Genomic DNA, 9,327 nt, shown 5'->3' on the forward strand with positions numbered 1-9,327 from the left:
TTAGCACTAGGCTGTCTATTTTAAATTCCCGTTTAATGACCTTAGCGTCATGTCTTAGGGCGATTTTTTGCTTAAGTGAAGCTTCGCGTAGAGCGACCCCAATGCGAATTTCTTCGACCAGGTCGAGCTCTTCTCTGATTGCCTCGGTGTTACCCTCTGTCTCGAGTGGCTCTTCGATGCGTCTAGAGGGCACATGTATTTCTACAGGGATTACGACCTCCGTTCCGTATGTCACTCGGAAAGGGGTTTCCCCGGTAGTGGAATGTGGGGTAGTGCGATAGGCCCATAGGACGTTGTGCAGCTCTTCTACCCATCCCCTTTTTATTTCGTCTAGTCTTCTTTTGAGGCCCCTCAAGATCACTTTGTTGACGGTCTGTGCTTGCCCGTTCATTTGTGGGTGCTCGACCGACGCGAAATGTTGCTTCGTACCTAATTTCGTGACGAATTCTTGGAAGCGCCCGTCTGTGAACTGGGTGCCGTTGTCGGTGATGATAGCTAATGGTACCACAAACCGGGCGAGGATGTTTCTTTTGTAGAAGCGGAGTACGTTCAAGGATGTGATTTTGGCCAGTGGCTCGGCCTCGATCCATTTGGTAAAATAGTCGACCACAACTATGAGATATTTGTTCTGATTTCTTCCGGTCACGAATGGACCGAGGAGATCCATTCCCCACCATGCAAATGGCCAGGGAGACGTTAAGGATTTGAGTTCGTTGGGGGGCGCGAGGTGCATGTCCCCGAAACGCTGGCATTTGTCGCATCTCTTAACGTATTCTTTGGCGTCGTCTTGCATCGTCGGCCAATAGTAACCTGCTCGGAGAGCCTTCCGAGCGAGTGATCTTCCTCCTAGATATTGGGAATTGATTCCTTCGTGTATCTCTCGGAGTATGTGGGGGACTGTGCCCTCGTCTATACATTTGAGGAGAGGTATCGAAAATCCTCGCCGGTATAGGCGATTTTCTACTAAGACGTACGAGCAAGCTCGTCTTCGAATGGTGGAGGCCTCTTTCGGATCGGCGGGCAAGAGGTCACTTGTTAAGTAATTGTATACGAGTGTCATCCAGCAGGATGTGTCTCCAATTGCGTTTACGAGTGAGAGGGAAGATGAGATCTCGGTGCTGGGTTTTGGCAATATCTCCTGGATTACGGATTTGTTACCTCCCTTCTTTCTTGTGCTCGCTAGTTTTGATAGGACGTCTGCCCGAGCGTTGTGTTCCCTTGGGATGTGTTTTACTTTGGCGCTCCTGAATCGGGCCAGTATTTCTTTTACGAGGGCTAGGTATTCGGCGAGGGCTTCACTCTTGACCTGATATTCGCTCGAGATGTGTGATGCGACCAATTGAGAGTCGGTGAATACCTCAATGTCTTCGGCTTCTAAGTCGTTTGCGAGGTGCAGCCCGGCTAGCAGGGCCTCATACTCTGCTTGGTTGTTGGATGTTGGGAATGATAGTGAAAGGGATACCTCTATGAGGGTTCCTTCTCCATTTTCAAGAATGATCCCTGCTCCGCTGCCGGTCGAGCTTGAAGCATCGTCCACGTATAAGGTCCACCTTCGGGCGTTGTTGTTTGTTGTTTCGGGGAAGGCCATTTCGGCTATGAAGTCTGCCAAGACCTGTGCTTTAAGGGCTTTTCTTCCCTCGTATTTGATGTCGAACTCCGCAAGTTCCAACGACCACCGGAGCATTCTCCCGGCCTGTAGCGGGGAAAATCTGACATCGAAGCCATGGGATTGACTCGAATCAATATTCCGTTTTGAAATCGCCACCGCGCTTTATTTTTTCAAAGGAAAAGGGAAAAGAACGTAACACCCAAAGTTTTGTTTTTAAAACAAGAAAGAGAACTCAGGTTCGGGTGTTGATTATATGAGAGGAAGGTTTAAACCACCCCTCATATCCGTGGTATTCCACGGGAACCTTTTTGAAAATCTGTGTGTGTGTGCTAAAAAGGGTTTGTTTTATTTTTAAAATAAGCTCGGCAAAGCGTTAAGCTTTGGGCCTACATACCTCCTCGGTGCAATGGAGAAGTCAGAGCTAATGTAGTTCCGCTTTTGGGAAAAACGTTTTTAAAACGAATAAACACTTTGTTGTCGTTAGAGAGAAATACTCAGCCATTGATCTTGAGCATGAGAACAAACAAGTTCTTTGCATCGCAAATGAAAGAAGGGCGCCAACTCGGATAAAATCAACGAGTATGCCACTAGCTCTCTCACACGGAAAAGATCTCGTTATTATCAATCAATTTCAAAATCGTGGGGTATAACCACTCGTTTCGACAATTAACGGTGTCTAAACTTTTGAAGAAAAGCCACTAAGGGCGAAAGATATTTTAAAAGAAAAGGTTTTGAAAAGATTGCAAACATAAGAATATTTTGGAAAAAGGGAGAAGATTTTGAAAATTTAAGAATGGGAGGAGATGAAGAGGCTATCCTATTGCGTAAAATAAAAGCTAAGGAAAAGAACGGTCTAACCGAAGTAAGAAGCCAACACTTGACATTGTGAGTCAAGGTAGATTTCCCATCCTTTGGAATTATCAATACCAATACATTAACACTTGGGGATCCAGATGAACTTATTGTCTTAGCACCACTTTTTATTAAGCACATTAAGATTCTGACGAAAATCGGGCAGAGTAACGGCTGTTTTCGGGTAAAATCCTTATATCAATGCCTTGGAATTAACCCTCAAGGGCTTTCGAGGAAGTACCTGCACACATAAACATACAACAAAACAATGCCAGACAGACAGAACAATCACAGGGTAGTAATAGAATGAGTCCAGAGGTACTAGGTCCATAAGTCCGAATCTCCAAAATGCTAGGGATAGTAACCGATAGTCCAAAGAGAGCCTTATGTATTTTTTTAGATTTTTCGATTGCTTATTAGTGTTTTAGCCAAAAAAGGGTAAAGTATGGTCCAAGTGGACAAAAGAAAAAATAACGGAAGCATAAACATATGTCCAAGTGGACAAAGAAAAAAACGGCGGAAAGTAAATATGATGAAATGATAAAATAAAGCGATAAAGCTAGAAATATAAAGAGCGGTATAGTAAAGGTGCGGAAATTAAAGTTAGTTGTTAAATGTTAAAGATAACCATCTTGAAACTTGTCAAGTATGTTATCAAAGTTAGTAGGAGATCGATGGTGAGTGAATGATGTACTCGGATTTAAATTCAATGGGGTTTATCAGAAGCTTGATAAAATCATAGCGACTACACGATAAAACCTCCACAAGTCTTAAATCAACCGCATACAATTCTCTTCCATATTTGATCTTTTTTATTCGGGACACGAAATATTGCGCTATATTAAGCAGATCGCCAAGTGATTTATGTAGAAATCACCCTACAACGAGGCCGGTCAAAACTTTATGTGCTAATGCATGCGAGAAGAACGATATGTAGATCGTTTTCCGAAAGCAATACCGCAAGAAAAGAAAAATGGTGAGTGATCTAGTCTTCACCAAGAATCCATAAGAATTCTCAAGGCATTAAGACTTTCATCGACCAAAATAAAAAGAAATAAAAGATGGAACCACATTAAAGACTCCTTTCATCCATAATTTCAATCACTTAATATTGCGGATTTGGATTCTCATCCTATCGACGCCCTAAGTCCATTGAAATTAGAGAGAAATTAGGCCTCTAACTTGTGATTCAAAGCAAATATCAAAAGAATGGAGTAGAAGATGAGTTAGAACCAAAAACAAGTCAAAAACCACAAAAATCAGCATTCTGCCCAGTGTAAATCGATTTGCACAGAGTGTAAATCGATTTGCATAACTCTGTTTTCAAAATCTGCGCAGTTTTCAGTTGTGTAAATCGATTTGCACCAGATGTAAATCGATTTGCACAACACAGTTTTCAAAAAAAAGCAAATAAAGAGAAGGAAACTTGTTTAAACATAAAACCAAACACCTTGTGATCTTGGATCAATTTGTGCACGAAAATGTATCAAGTAAGCAAGCAAATATCATCAATATAGCACCAAAGGTGCATCAAGCATAAACAACAAAGGATCACATCTTGGATCATGAAAAGGATCTAGAATTTTACCAAATCTTCACCAACTTTGAGTCTTCTTCAAGAACACACAACCACAAGCCTTGATCTCTCACAATTGATGAAGAAACTAGTGTTTATGTTGAGGTTTAGCTCTAAATTAGTGAGGTTCAAGATGTGACTCACTAATTTGTGTGGAAGAGAAAGAGCTTTGAGTGATGGGTTTGGAAGAGGTGAGGAGAGAATTTGCAATAAGTTTCTTGGCTGTCAAAGCTTGAAAAATGAAGAGGGGAGTGCCTCAATTTATAGCACTTAGGCTTGGGAAATTTTGTGGCTTGGAGTTAGGATTGGAAAATAGAATTAGGCTTGGAAAAGTGATTTGGAGCCAAAATTGAAATCCAATGGTCTTGATGCAATCACATGAGGGTACATGATTAGATGATGTAGGAAATCAAATGTAAGAACCAAGTCATGCTTCCCATGCTTGCAAATGATGTCAACACCTCAAAAAGCTGAAATTTGCCTTCATTTTTCCAAATTCGTGCTGGTGCAATCGATTTGCACATTATGCAAATCTATTTACATGGCTGAAAAAGGCAAAATCTGGGGCAAAAATAGTTATGCAAATCGATTGCTGTCTTATGCAAATCGATTTGCACTGATGGCAGAAGCAAATCTGGTGCAGAAACACTTGTGTAAATCGATTTACACCTTATGCAAATCGATTTGCACAGTGAAAATGTTGAAAAATGCTCCTTTGATGGGTATTTTGACTTGGTACCTACAAAACACAAACATACAAGAGCACAAGGCAATATTTTTGGTATTTTGGTTAGTAAAGGAATATATACAAACTAAAACATGGGTGCTCGATGATTCCTTTGCAGATGAATTGAGCACAGCATTGCAAGTAGAGATCTAGGTTAAAACTTCTTGATTGATGATTGGTATGCAAATGATGCGTGATCTTAGGGTCAAAAATTGGGGTATGACAGATGCCCCTATTTAAGTTTCTTCGATTTGGAGATATGATGATTGGAAATCTTCATTTTGACAAAAATCGAAGAGACTTAAATATATAAAACACAATTTTTGATCCTAAGATGCAATGCAATGTTAATGAATGCATGTGATGATAATAAAGCATGACAACACTGGGGAGTAACAAGTTATCCACTGGGGAAAACAAATGTCTTGCTATAACTCCGCTGGGGAAACAAACGTCTTGCGAGTAGAAACTCCACTGGGGAAGGCAAGACTTTGTTGGAGAGACGGAACTTTGGTGGAGAAAGAAACTTCTCTGGGGAAAACACTTCGCGTCAGAGAGGTTATAGCATCCTCTTTCATTGGGGATGAGAAAAGGGGATCATCCTCTTTCACTGGGGATGAGAAAATATGCATCAGAATGCCAATCTTCTGTTAACAGAAATCACACCATCGTACCACTGATAATATGAAGAGATGCACCGCCGTACCACTGACGATAACTCATATCAACGTCCCACTGAAGGCACGAAGAGAGATATACCACCGTACCACTGATGATATAGAAAGAGATGATTCATCGACGTACCACTGACGATGAGAGAGATGTACCGCCGTACCACTAACGATAACACATACCAACGTTCTACTGAAGGCATGAAGAAATATACCACCGTACCACTGATGATATGAAGAGATCTACCACCGTACCACTGATGATATGAAAAGAGATAATTCATCGACGTACCACTGACGATAACAAAATACACCAACGTTCCACTGAAGGTGAACTACCAACGTCCCACTGAAGGTAGAAAGAGATGTATCGCCGTACCACTAACGATAACACATACCAACGTTCCACTGAAGGTATTGGAGAGAAATACATCGACGTACCACTGACGATGAAGATAACAAAATACACCCACGTTCCACTGAAGGTGAACTACCAACGTCCCACTGGAGGTAGAAAGAGATGTATCGCCGTACCACTAACGATAACACATACCAACGTTCCTCTGAAGGTATTGGAGAGAAACACATCGACGTACCACTGACGATGAAGATAACAAAATACACCCACGTTCCACTGAAGGTGAACTACCAACGTCCCACTGGAGGTAGAAAGAGATGGTGTACGAAGATGACATAATCAAGCATGTCCCAAGCTGAACACCAGAGCAGAAACTGCTATCAATCTTTTTATGGCTTCAGAATATATGCTGCCCAACACTAGGGAACATTGAAGCTAGGAGAACACAATGGTTGATTTCTACACCATATTTGTGCCAAGCCAAAGGTGCATTGAGCGGAATACATTCTTCTGCATATGAATACATCAACGTATCCATTCCTTGTAATGCACTCATGAATCAAAGTAAAAATTCTTTTATAATTTTCAAAAGGATTTTGTTGAAATCAATTATCTCTTTGTTTCAAAAATTACTATCAACAATAAATGACATTTTGAGAGATATGAAAGAATAAGATTGCCAATAAAAGATAAAGGCTCAAACTTTTTTAATGGAATGGTAGCCTGCAAAAGGCAAGACTCCATGGATTATTACAAAGTTTGGAAAGTGGTAATTTTGTGGAAAAGGTACATTGAAATGTAATGACCCCATCCTCTCTCTCAACTGGGAATTTCTGAGCAAAGGCTTCCGTTGAAAAGTGTTGAACTTCTTCATGATAAACAGATGACTACTGATGATCAAGTCTTGTCTGATGTAGTTACTTGCCATGAATCCCTAACTTTTGCCTGGACCGTCCTTTCGGGTTTTCAGTCCACCGGGTATTTTATTCTGTTTATGTCTCTAATTTTTGCCTGGACCGCCCTTTCGGGTTTTCAATCCACCGAGACGCTCTTTTTTGCCTAAGCCGCCCTTTCGGGTTTTCGACTTAGCGAGCTGTTCTTTTATTATTTAGGCGAAGTATTTCTTGACTACATCAGCATTCACGGGACGTGGGAGCTCTTCTCCATCCATAGTTGCAAGAATTAATGCACCGCCAGAGAAGGCTTTCTTAACAACATATGGTCCTTCAAAATTAGGAGTCCACTTGCCCCTTGAATCGGAGGTAAAAGACAAGATCCTTTTGAGCACGAGGTCGCCTTCTCTGAATACATGAGGTCGAACCTTCTTATCAAAAGCTTTCTTCATTCTTTTCTGGTTCAACTGACCATGGCATAAAGCCGTCATTCTCTTTTCTTCTATCAAATTCAATTAATCAAACCTGCTCTGACACCATTCAGCCTCAGACAACTTGGTTTCCATTAAAATTCTCAATGATGGAATCTCAACCTCAACGGGGAGCACTACTTCCATACCATAAACCAAAGAAAAGGGAGTTTCCCCTATTGAAGTACGAACAGATGTACGGTACCCATGCAAAGCAAATGGGAGCATCTCATGCCAGTCCTTGTACGTAACAACCATCTTTTGTACAATCTTCTTAATATTCTTATTTGCTGCTTCAACAGCTCCATTCATCTTTGGCCTATAAGGCGAAGAGTTGTGATGTTCAATTTTGAAACTTTCACACAGTTCTCTCATCATGCTGTTGTTCAGATTCGAGCCATTATCGGTAATGATCTTGCTCGGTACACCATATCTGCAGATGATGTTGTTCTTGATAAATCTGACCACAACTTGCTTTGTCACATTAGCATATGAAGCAGCTTCTACCCACTTGGTAAAGTAATCGATTGCTACCAGGATGAATCGATGTCCGTTCGAAGCCTTGGGTTCAATCATGCCAATCATATCAATACCCCCACATAGAGAAAGGCCATGGAGAAGAAATGACATTGAGAAGTGTCGGAGGCACATGAATCTTGTCAGCATACACTTGACATTTGTGACACTTCTTTACAAATTTGTAGCAATCAGATTCCATTGTCAGCCAATAGTAACCTGCTCTAAGCATCTTTTTAGCCATCGAATGTCCATTGGCATGGGTACCAAAAGAACCTTCATGGATTTCATGCATCAACATGTCTGCTTCGTGTCTATCCACGCATCTGAGCAAAACCATGTCATAATTCCTTTTATACAAAACATCAGCATTGATGAAGAAACTGCCAGCCAATCTCCTCAAAGTTTTCTTATCTTTATTTGATGCCCCAAGTGGGTACTCTTGAGTCTGAAGGAAGTGCTTAATATCGAAATACCAAGGCTTTTCATCTGTTGCTTCCTCTACTGCAAATACATGAGCAGGTCTATCAAGACGCCTGATTGTAATTTGAGGTTCCTCATTATGGAAATTCACCTTGTACATGGAAGACAATGTGGCTAATGCATCAGCCATCTGATTCTCATCTCGAGGGATGTGATGGAATTCAACTTTGTTGAAGAATGTCAATAACCTTCTGGCGTAATCTTTGTAAGGAATTAAACCAGGATGACGAGTTTCCCATTCTCCTTTAATCTGATTAATCACAAGCGCAGAATCTACATAAACATCAAGAATCTTAATTCTCAGATTAATGGCCTCTTCAAGTCCCATGATGCAAGCTTCATACTCAGCAATATTATTCGTACAATCAAAACATATCCTTGCAGTGAAAGGTACATGTGATCCATGCGGAGTGATGATAATGGCGCCAATTCCATGGCCATGAACATTAGAAGCTCCATCAAAAATTAAACCCCACTTGGATTCAGGATCTGGTCCTTCTTCTGGCAATGGTTCATCCCAATCTTGAGATCTCAAATACATTATATCTTCATCTGGGAAGTCCATTCTGATAGATTGACGATCATCAATTGGTTGGTGAGCGAGGTACTCTGCCAACACACTTCCTTTCACAGCTTTCTGAGCTCGGTATTCAATATCATATTCTGATAACAACATTTGCCAGCGAGCAATCCTTCCAGTTAATGCAGGTTTCTCAAATACATACTTGATTGGATCCATTTTGGAAATCAATAGGGTGGTGTGGTTCAACATATACTGTCTCAGTCGGCGAGTAGCCCATACCAAAGCACAGCAAGTTTTCTCAAGCAACGAGTATCTTGTTTCGCACTCGGTAAACTTTTTGCTAAGGTAGTATATTGCATACTCTTTTCGACCAGACTCGTCATGCTGACCCAACACACATCCCATTAAATTCTCAAGCACTGTGAGGTACATAATCAAAGGCCTTCCCTCAGCTGGAGGAAGCAAAATGGGAGGTTCAAGCAGATATTCTTTGATGTTGTCAAAAGCTTTCTGACAATCTTCATTCCACACACATCCCTGATTTTTCTTTAGCAACTTGAAGATTGGCTCACAGGTAGCAGTCATATTGGAAATGAACCTGGAGATATAATTCAGACGTCCGAGGAAACCTCTCACTTGTTTCTCAGTC

Source organism: Vicia villosa, linkage group LG2 (genome assembly GCF_029867415.1).
Source record: "Vicia villosa cultivar HV-30 ecotype Madison, WI linkage group LG2, Vvil1.0, whole genome shotgun sequence".
NCBI classification, from domain to species: Eukaryota; Viridiplantae; Streptophyta; class Magnoliopsida; order Fabales; family Fabaceae; genus Vicia; species Vicia villosa.